The sequence below is a fragment of the Hipposideros armiger genome, unplaced genomic scaffold, assembly GCF_001890085.2.
Source record: "Hipposideros armiger isolate ML-2016 unplaced genomic scaffold, ASM189008v1 scaffold_93, whole genome shotgun sequence".
In the NCBI taxonomy this organism is placed as follows: domain Eukaryota; kingdom Metazoa; phylum Chordata; class Mammalia; order Chiroptera; family Hipposideridae; genus Hipposideros; species Hipposideros armiger.
In genome coordinates, this window is record NW_017731443.1 from 4,213,284 (window position 1) to 4,223,204 (window position 9,921).

Here is a 9,921-nt window from a genome sequence, read left to right on the forward strand (position 1 = left end):
CGAAATCTGTCCCCTCTGCCGGCGCCTGCGCTCCTGGCTGGACCCCAGCGGTCTGGCCTCCAGAATAGCCGCAACGCTGGCCCTCCACCCACGCGGGCTTCATCGTGGAATGCCGGGAATCTCCTCCTCTTTCTTAGGAGCGGAGGGCGGCGCGCCAGTGGCGAGACGCGTGAAGGGGTGTGCCAAGGTTTCGTAGTTGAAAGTTGAAAAGCAAAGCTGCACGTACTTCCTTTGCCCAAGAGATGTTTCGCAGGCTTTCTGGTTATTTTAAATTCACATCTCTTCCTGTTAATTGTGTCTCCCCTTAGCCTTTTGTAAACAACAACAACAACAAAATAAACTCTGTGATTGGCCTGGTTCTGTGCCTGGGTGCTCTGAAGAGTCTGAAACCCACAGCTTCCTTCCTTCCGTGAGCCTCAGGAACCCAGCTCTAAATTCCTTCAACCACGAGTTATTTTTTCGGTTGACTCTTTTCCTCCTCCTTGTCCCCGAGCAGTCCATTAAGGTCCCACCCCGTGGATGACCAGACAAATCACCTGTATTCCGCTGGGGCTGCCCTAACTTCTCGTTACCAGGGCGTCCTTCCAATAGAAAGCTTACAATTTTCTCCTGTGAGACAACTGTAAGATAACAGGTTAGTGGCATGAATCAAAGGATACATTGTTCTGTTATGTAACGTGGGCTTTTTGAATTTTATTTCCATTATTAACTTGTTTTAAACTTTATTGCTTGGATGAGCCAATGTCATAGATAAACTCTCACTTTGTCCAACAAATACCACTCCCTCTCCCCTCCCCAACTTAAGATGCTGACAACACAGGGGCTGATTTCTTCCTGAGAGGCTGAATATACAACTGGACAATGGCCAGACCTTATGCAAAAATAGAACTATGAACCACAACTTCTGCAGCAATAATCCCTGAAACCAAATTTGTTGTGGGGACTCAATGAGAAAATGTACGAGTTTGTAAAGCCCTTAGCATTAACTTGGTACACAGTAAATGCTTAAAACAAGCTTGCTATTGTTATGCTATTAGTGTATTTATTATTCCCTGACTCCCACTCCTGCAGGGGAGAGGAATAACTGTCTTGCTGTCTTCCATGGGTTGGAGTTCCTTGGTGTAGAAGTTTGAGAAACACTGTAGAGGACATGCATTGCCCAAGGCAGAGCAGCTCTTGGAGCTGTGCTAGAACGAATTTGCTGTTATCAAAGATTAAGAATAAAAGCTTTTCTTAAAAATGATAGCAGAGGGCCGGCTAAGTGGCTCAGTTGGTAAAGAGCACGAGTTCTGAGCAACAGGGTTGCTGGTTCGATTCCCACATGCGCCAGTGAGCTGTGCCTGAACTGAGCTGCCACTGAGCTGCCAACAGGTACCAGGATGGCTCAGCTGGTGAGAGTGCATGCTCCTAACAACAAGGCTGCCAGTTGGACTCCCTCATGGGATGGTGGGCTATGCCCACCTGTAACTAAGATTAAACGGTACTTTGAGTTGAGCTGCCCTGAGCTTCCTACAGGCAGCTGGATGGCTCAGTGGTTAGAGCGTGTGCTCTTAGCAACAAGGTTTCCGGTTCGACTCCCACATGGGATGGGGGGCTACACCCACCCTCAACTAAGATTGAACACTGGCACCTTGAGCTGAGCGGCTGTGAGCTGCCAACGGGCGGCCGGATGGCAACTGGACTTGGAGGTGAGCTAGCTGCACCCTCCACAACTAAGATTGAAGGACAACAACTTGGCTGTTCCCCTTCCCCAGTTCCCCAACACTGTTGCCCTTCCCTAATTCCACCCCCCCCCAAAAAAAATCTTAAAAATAAATAAAAAGGCATGTTTTCCCAATGCCTGAAAGTTTCCAATAAAATGCTATGATGGGGCCAGCCGAGTGGCACATTGGTTAAGAGTTGGCTTGGGATGCCAGCTCTGAGCAGCAGGGCCCCGTTTCGGATCCCACATGAGGGTCAGTGACACTGCGCCCCCTACAGCTAAGATGGTGAACAACAGCTCCACCTGGAGCTGGGCTGCTGTGAGTTGCTGGCGGTGTAGGCTGCAGTGGGGCTGGCCGGCAGGTTGCGTGAGCTGTCGTGAGCTGCCGTGAGCCACCGTGAGCAGCTGTCCAATGGCCGGCGAGCAATTGCCTCACCTGGGAAGAGCGCAATGATAATACCAACATGGGCCAGTGAAGTGATGTCCTCCACAACTAGACTGAAGAACAAAAGGACAGCAACATGTCTGTTCCCCTCCCCCAATTCCCCAATAAAATCTTTAAAAAAAATGCCATGACAGATATTAAAAAAAAAAATGACAGCAGATTCAAAGTCATCCCTATAGCAAAGCCACTCTCAAACAGTCACATTCTGACTTTTTGTCCCCACAGGAAGGAAAGGGGTGAGCTTGTCACTAGCATAACCATGGGCTGCTCCATGGCCATAGGTGGGTGGGCAGGCGATAGAGGCAGACTAGAGGTAGAAGCTTGGCCAGATGCTCTGGTTTCCAGTGCTGAAGAAGGCCAACCCCTCCTCTAGGGTCCCTTTCGCACAAGTCCTTTCCTCAAGTGGAAACTTGTATTTATGGAATGTGGAAGTAAACGAGGATCACCCTAATGAGAACAAGCTAAGGCCATTTAATTCAGAGCTTTCTATAGCCAGGGGATCAGCCATCATTACTTGTGTTTGGCAAAGACTCAAAGACAGGCAGAGGGAAGCTTTAGAGTGGGAAAGGGGAAAGGCTTCAGCTGTGTCCTGATTGGTAGTTACTGGCTTGGGGAAGCTAGAGGTGGGCCAGCTGCTAGCTGAAGTGACATCCTAGGCATATGTGATTGGTTCAGGGAACATACTTAGCCTTCTTCAGTTGGTCCTCAGTGGGAAATGGGGGGAAAAATTAGGGAAGCTGGCACATATTGCTCAGGTCCTGACGGTTTTCATCCCTTTTATTTCTGGTTATACACCTTCAATCCACAGCCGCAGGTGTGGACACATAAACCTAACCTGAACAACCTACGAATTCCATTTGTTTGGTGACTGTAATTGGTTCAAGAAATGCCTGTGTGATCCAAGCTGGGTCAATAATATAACTTCTCCAGAACTGAAGTTTGGACATTAGGAGAAAGAGGTTTTGTCTACAGCAGCTGCTAGATGGAGAGACTGTTGATTTGGGGCGGTTGGCGGTCATCTTTCCCACCATGTGGAGAGAGAGTGTGTCTGCGGAATGAAGCTGTAAAGAATTAATCATACCCAAAGAAAGATCTGGCCTTTGCCTTTTGCTCCTGTGAGGTGACTGGTAAACAATAACTTCTGTAGCTTTTCTGAAAGAAAGGGTTTATGAGCCCTATGCTATCCAGCAAAAGGATCAGGCCCTGAGGTATGCAGTCTAAACCACCAGCAGCAGAGCTAGGTGGAGAAGACAAACATGTCTGTCACTCTGGGATTGACGATGAGTTTGGGGAAGAAAGGTGTAATTTTTTGGAAAGAATTTACATTGGCTATTGATAAGGGGGTGAGGAGAAGATGAAAAGGGGCTAGTTCTGAGATAGGTGCAGAGTCCATAGGGAAGAAGTGTGTGTTCTCTTTGCAGTTGTTGTGGGCATCAGATATGGAAGGCTGCAAGTATGGTGGCACCTGGTGGTTCACTATTCAGCTGTTCTCTGTAGATAATCGCAGAAATAGCCACCTGGAAGATAATTCAAAGTTTCACATACATTCAGAAATGTAAGCAGTCCTTGTTGGCTTTGACCTGCAGCCTCTATCGTCTCTTCCTTTCACCCTCTGGTTTAATGTAATTTAATTTAGGACATTTCAGAATTTTCTCCTTATCATGATCTTTAAACCCTTGGAATAGCCTACTTGATAAGAGTGTTGGTGTTTACCTGGGGACCTTGGGCTATGCCAGCTGGTCTACCAGTGTGATTTATAAGAAGAAGGAAACGTGGACATAGATACAGAGGGAGAAAACCACATGAAGGTGGAGGCAGAGATTGGAGTGATGCATCCACAAGCCAAGAAACCCGAGGATTATCAGCAACCACTAGAAGCGAGGGAGAGGCAAGGAAGGGTCCTTCCTAGCGTCTTCAGAGACAGCATGGCCCTACCGACATCTTGATTTTGGATTTCTAGCCTCCAGAACTGTGAGGGAATACATTTCTGTTGTTTCAAACTGCCCAGTTTGTGGTACTTTGCTCCAGCAGCCCTAGGACACAAATACAAAAATCTAGCTCTCATCTGATCCTACAGCCAACAGATCCAGGAGAGCTCCTTGCCAACACAGAGCTGGAAGGTGTTACGAAAGCTTCTCATGATGCCCATGTCTGTTTCCATGGTTCTTTCCCACAAATCAGTCACGGTCACAATGCTTTACTTCATTTGGAAGCTTATGGGGCCAGAAGCTTTGAATTGCAAGATGATACCCAGAGAGAATCAAGTTGTTTCCGAAAGTGCTGCCTTTTCTCAGAGACCATAGAGATAGGAGTAGAAGGTATCAACAACCAAAAATTATTTATTTACTTTCTGACCACTCTAAGGCAGCCCAACATCTGCAATAGTTATTTATGAAATTTCCCCTAGACAGCTATGAAGGTTCTCTCAACACTGGACTATTTTACACAAAAGACACTCCAGAAACATCCTCTTACCTCTTCTCCATGTAGTCAAGTCTGTGTGTCACACTCAAATTGTGGCCTATCTGCAGTCACTTTGAAACTCAACCTATGTTCCCCTATCACTGGGGTGCCTCTAGGGTACCCAGTTTGACAGTGAAAGCCAGGGGATACAGATAAATTTCACATTGGCCCAAAACCAAGGCCATGGAAAGGAAGGCTTTCAGGTTTTTTGCTTCAGCCAAAAACGTGCCATACTATAACTTCGACAGGGAAACCTTCAGTTTATCCTGCTATAATTGTAATTCACCTAAATTCACTTTTTGAGAAAAGATGTGAAAGTTTTAATCTGACTGAACAGTCTGACTCTATACAGCAGGTCCTCAAATGATGTCATTTAGTTCAATGTCATTTTACTGTAACATTGATGAGAAAAAAATCGATTCCTGGCTGGGGCCACTGTCTGTGTAAAGTAGGCACATTCTCGGGTCTGCGTGGTCTTTTCCCAGGGACTCTGGTTTCCTCCCACATCCCAAAGCTGTGCATGTGAGGTTAAATGGTGTGTCTACATTGTCCCAGTCTGAGTGTGGGTGTGGGTGTGGGAGTGGGTGTGGCTGTGAGTGGCCCTGTTTTGTCTACAGCCCTGCTGGAAAAGAAGGGCATCTTTTCCAGGTTGGGTTCTGCTTTTACACCCTGAGCTGCCAGGAGAGGCCCCGGCCACTTGAGACCGTGAGCTGGAATCAGCTGATTGGAAAATATTATAATTATATTACTTGTTTTTATTCATCTTTCTTAAATGTTTGTATAGCTCACATTTATTTTAATGTTTAATATTGAAAGTGTCTTGGGTCTTTATTTAGAAATTTGGTGATGTTTCTGTGACCAGAAATATGCTGTAGGAACTTACCTCTTGTTTATATCAGTTAGGCTATAGTGAAATTGGTGTTGTTATACAACTACGTTGTTTCACGTAAAGTCGGTTTCCAAGAAACTATTGATGACATTAAGTGAGGACTTACTGTAGTTGCTTTCCCCTTACAAAGAGGTTCAACTTAGGTAGTGAGTATGTTTTGGCTTAAAATGTGGCAGAAATTAAAGCACAACTTTCTATGGGTCAGCAAGACCCAGTCAGGAGAATGTAATGATTTATTAAACTAGCCTCCCTGTGGCGTCCTGCATAGCAAGGGTGGTNAATGCTCAATAAGTGTTAGTTCTTATTTTGAGCTATGCTCTGAAACAGTTAAAATGGTATAGAAATGATCTGATCCTTGAAGGTTTGTGAAAATTACTTAGTAAATCCATTTGGGCTGGGGGCTGCTTGTGTTAGACCTGGGGTTAGCAAACTGTGGCCCATGGGCCAAATATGTCCCTACACCTGTTTTTTGTACAGCCTGAAAGGTAAGAATGGATTTTATATTTTTAAATGGTTGGAAAAAAAACCAAAGGAAGAATATTATTAGTTACTTATTTATCTTGGAAAATTATTTTTTATTGAAATATATTTGACATATATCATTGTATAAATTTAAGGTGTACATGTTAATTTGATACATTTATATATAATAATATGATTGCCACTGTAGCAATAATTAGCACCTCTATCATGTTACATAATTATCATTTCTTTTTAGTGGTTGGACTAATTAAGATCTAGTCCCTTAGCAAGTTTGATGATTATAGTACAATATTGTTATTTATATTCACTATATTGTATATTAGATCTCTAAGGCTTCTTTAGTACTTGTTAGTTTGTACCCTTAAACAACATCTCTCCTAGCCCCCCACCCTCCATCCCTTGGTAACCACCATGCTATTCTCTGATTCTATGAGTTCGGCTCTTTTAGTTTCCACATGTGTGTGATATCATACAGTATTTGTCTTTCTCTGTCTGACTTATTTCAGTATAATATCCATACTGTCGCAAATGGTAGGATATCTTTTATTTTATGGCTGAATAATATCCCATTGTATATATCTACCACATCTTTTTTATCCATTTGTCCATTGGTGGGCCCTTGGGTTGTTTCCATGTCTTGGCTATTGCAGATAATGCTGCAATAAACATGGGAGTGCCGATATCTCCAAAGGAAGAAAAACATTTTGTGATACTTGGAAATTATGTGAAAATCAAATTTCAGTGTCCATAAGTAAAGTTTCATTGGGAAACAGCCGTGGCCATCGGTTACATATTGCTTTCAGGCTACAATGGCATATTTGACTCTTTGCAATAGACACCATATGGTCCACCAAGCCTAAAATATTTACTACCCGGTCCTTTATGAAAAAAGTTTGCTGACCCTGAGCTAGATGATTGACCCTTTTTATTTCCTCTATGCTTATTAGCTTATTCAGAAATATGGTTAAAGAGTACAAGAGGACGTTTTTCTCCCTTGCCATGTTGAGCCAGCAGTGATAATGGCATAGCCAATTAGAGATGACATACAGACAGCAAATACCTCAATTAGATTGTCATCGAGATTTCCATTAATGTAGAGCTGTGTAGAGCAGGAGGACCTTAAAATGAAGCCTGAGTATTCCAGTCCTGTGCCTCGCAAGGTCAAGGGCCCACCCTAAAATCCTATGGTTTGGGCCTGATTAGGATAATCTTGGAAACCTCACTTGTTTCTTCTGAGATGGATTGATGCTGTTATCCTCCCTCTGCTCAAATAAATCTAGACCCTCTTCTTCCAGGAACCACCCCAGAATGTGTCCCTTACCATTGATTAATGGAAAGAAGTAATATGTGAAAGTCTTTTGTGAAATGTAGGCTAGAATAAAATGTCGGATATCATGGCTATTTTATACAAATAAGATGTCTGGTTGGTTTGGTTTGTTTGACAGGCCCTGGAACAGCCTTTCCTGCTGCCAGCTGAAGCCCTCTCTCTGGTTATTCTGGGTTTCCTCTCTGCTGCTGATGTGAGCCTGTCCTTTGGAGGGGGAAGAGCATGTGGGCTGACGCAGAGCTGCCTTTCATAATCAGCATTACTGTCATTTTATTTTTTGTCAACAGAGCTCATCCTCTTTGTCTGATGGCAACTCAGTGACCTTCTGTAATGACCCAAGGAAGTGGCTAAGCCTTGGGAAAGGGTGTGTAGGGGAATCAACAGAAGCTACAATGTCAGTGACAAAACTCCAGGTTCCCATCCTTCTAAGTCCAGGTTAACTGCCAAGCCTCTGGGTAAATGTTCAAGTTCCCTAGAGGAGGCATTCTATATTTCCCTTTTGGTTTTGGATTCTGTCCTAACTGCTTTAGGCACTTCTGCCTGTCACTCCCTTTAACAAGTTTACCCAGGATTGGGCAGATCCCATGAGCTGACTCCTTCAAACTCACAGGTCCTGACTTATAAGCCAGAACCATCAGCTTCTGGTGGGAACTGTGAGGGCTGGAACTCTCTTGGCTTCAGACCAGCAGACACTCTCCGAAGCAGCATGGTCAAGTGGGAGTTTAACATTGGTCTAGTTTATGCTTGGGCAACTGAGGTTTTGTACCCAAATTCAGGAGTTTACATTTCTATTTCTGTCATTTGTTTGGGACCTGGAATTTATAATAACTTAATCTCTAAAGACAGTGCTTTGACAAGGTCTAGAGAATTTGCCAACTATGTTCTCTTCTCCCTATATCCTCTTCTCTACTTATGCCCCTGTTCCATCACCCACTCACTCCTCAACCCACTCTATTCCAGCCACTGGAACTCTCCTTTCCAAGGTCAACAGTGTCAACTCAACCACTAAATTTAAAACACACCCTTTCATTCTTACCTTGCATTTCAGTCTTCTTACCACCATGTCCTGAAAACCCTCTCAATTTCATTGATTTTTGATATAATTATTATATTAGGGCCTCAGTGTGACATTTTATGTTTTGCCTTATTTGTTCTATTTTTGTGTTTCTCTGTTTCCTTATTCCTGCCTTCCTGTGGGTTACTTGAACATTATTTTTAGAATTCCATTGAGATCTATCTGTAGTGTTTCTTTCTTTCTTTGTTTTTTTTTTTTTAAGATTTTTTAAAATTGGGGAATCGGGGAAAGGGAACAGACAAGTTGCTATCATCCTTTTGTCCTTCAGTCTAGTTGTGGAGGACATTGCCTCACTNAGAAACACAAGAGTCAAGGATAGAGTTAAAGCGGGGCCAGGGGGCTGCCGCCTCTCTGGGACTGAGTCCCAAATCGGGCCAACGCGTAGCTTTTATTGAGAAACTTTAAAGAAGTGAAATTTGTTTTTTCTAAAGTCCGTGCGATAAGTGCCTTATGGCTGTTTTCTATCAACCAGCCCCATTGTATTCCAACCTGCCGTGCCTTCATACTCCCACACACAAAACCCCCAGGATGGTGCAGCTGTACCGTGGCCATGAAAATAAGGGGGATAACAGACTTCATTCCATCGGGTCTCAGCGTTCCGAGACACTTCCTCATCACCTCATTAGGTCAAGGGTTGGTGTGTGTGTGGGGGGGTCAAGGACCTAGCTGTAAGGCAACACCTCTCCAGGGAGATAAGCTAGCCAAGTAAGTACTAGTTTCAAGAGGTCTTAGGAGAAAACAAGACACTGAGAGTTATGGGTCCCCTTCTCTTCTGCTGTATCGGCCTTGAAAGAGGGATAGGTGAGCAATTGTTTCTGCTCTGATGGATGGCTTGGAGGGAGCTTCATGAAAGATGTTCTGGGGCTGCACAGTTGACATTAGAGCCATCCTGGGGGATGGTGTCCCTAATCCTGAACCCTGACTCTGGGCCTCTCCCTGTGATGGGAAGGGTGAAAACCTTACAACTGAGCTATGGTCTACTCATAAGATAGCGGGTATCACTCTATCCAGCATCGGAATCACCTGGAGGTAAAATGCAGATTGCTAGGATCGGCAGAGTGGCTCAGTTGGTTAAGAGCTCACTCAAGAGTTTGAGCTCTGAGCAACAGTGGTTCGATTCCCAGCCCAAGCTGAGCAGCTGCTGAGCTGCCAACAGGTAGCAGGATGGCTCAGCTTAAAAAAATAAAAAGGAAAATGCAGATTGTTGGGCCCCACCCCCCGCATTTCTGATTCAGTAGGTCTGGGGTGGGATCCAAGAATTTGCATTTCTAATAAGTTCTCAAGGATGTTGCTGTTGCTCGTCAGGGACCACTCTTTGAGAACCAGTTGTCTAGGAAGAGCCATTGATATCTTGTCCTTTGTAAACTCTTCCAACTTGAAGTTGATGACAGTCTTCTTCATGGGATCCAGAGTAGGGGAACAGGATGTTAGGAAATCTGTGCCATTGTTTTTCTTTTTTAAGATTTTTTATTAGGGAATTGGGGGTATGGGAACAGTGCTGGGGGATTGGGGGAAGGGGAACAGACAAGTTGCTGTC